This window comes from Hylobates moloch, unplaced genomic scaffold (genome assembly GCF_009828535.3).
Source record: "Hylobates moloch isolate HMO894 unplaced genomic scaffold, HMol_V3 SCAFFOLD_15, whole genome shotgun sequence".
NCBI lineage: Eukaryota > Metazoa > Chordata > Mammalia > Primates > Hylobatidae > Hylobates > Hylobates moloch.
Window position 1 is genome coordinate 49,910,582 of NW_026652290.1, and position 1,143 is coordinate 49,911,724.

General features: G+C 41.9%; 1 non-coding gene across 1 annotated transcript; it reads left to right on the top strand.

Annotated features, from left to right (window-relative positions):
* Positions 1–615: 615 nt before the first annotated feature.
* Positions 616–724, top strand: LOC116484431 (U6 spliceosomal RNA). Its single transcript, XR_004252589.1, has one exon. It is a non-coding gene; the product is annotated as a U6 spliceosomal RNA (small nuclear RNA).
* The last annotated feature ends 419 nt before the right edge of the window (positions 725–1,143 follow it).

Consider the following 1,143-nt stretch of genomic DNA (forward strand, 5'->3'; position numbering starts at 1 on the left):
AAAAAAAAAAAAAAAAAAAAGCACTAGGTTTACACACAGCACTGTGAAACATTCTCAAACACACGGCCGAGTAGAAGAGCAGGCTGCATAATTCAGCACCTAGACAGAAATTTCTAGAAAACAACATAAAATATAGTATCAAATATTCAGATTTTACATTTTTTTTTTTTTTGAGACAGAGTCTCCCTCTGCCACCCAGGCTGGAGTCCAGTGGTGCGTTCATAGCTCACTGAAACCTTGAACTCCTGGGCTCACTTTGGGAGGCCAAGGTGGGAGAATCACTTGAGGCCAGGAGTTTGAGACCAGTCTAGGCAACACAGCGAGACCCTGTCTCTACAAAAATGTAAAAACTAGCTGGGCATAGTTCCAGTTATTTGGGAGGCCAAGGCAAGAGGATCGCTTGAGCCCAGGTGTTCGAGGCTGCAGTGAGCTGTGATCGTGCCACTTGCATTCCAGCCTGGGCAACCCTGTCTCAAAAAATAAACAATTAATTAATTTAAAAATAAATTAAAATAAAAAACTGTTTCTAAAATGCACTGAAAAATATTATGGTGTCTCTCCACATGCAACTCAAAATTTTTTAAAAATACTAAATTATAAAACAAGTGTAAAGTTGTGCTCGCTTCGGCAGCACATATACTAAAATTGGAACGATACAGAGAAGATTAGCATGGCCCCTGCACAAGGATGACACACACAGATTCATGAAGCGTTCCACATTTTTGGACACAAGGAGGGGAACATCATACCGGGGCCTGTCAGGGGGCGGGGGGCTAGGGGAGGGATAGCATTAGGAGAAATATCTAAGGTAGATATGATGGTTGATGGGTGCAGCAAACCACCATGGCACATGTATACCTATGTAACAAACCTCCACGTTCTGCACATGTACCCCAGAACTTAAAGTATAATAATAAAAATTTTTAAAAAATTAAAAACAAAAAATAAAAAAATAAGTGTAAAGTCCATCAGAGCTGTGATCTTTCCCATAATGGTGTGTTTTGTTCTGTTGCATTTGGAAATACAGTAAATTCCTTCAAAGAGCGCTTTGATCTCCCACATTTTGGGGAAGGGGTGGGGAGGAGATGGTGCTTCTGCCCAGGGTCAGCCAGCCCTGGGGGGCAAGCACAGCCTCCACTCCAA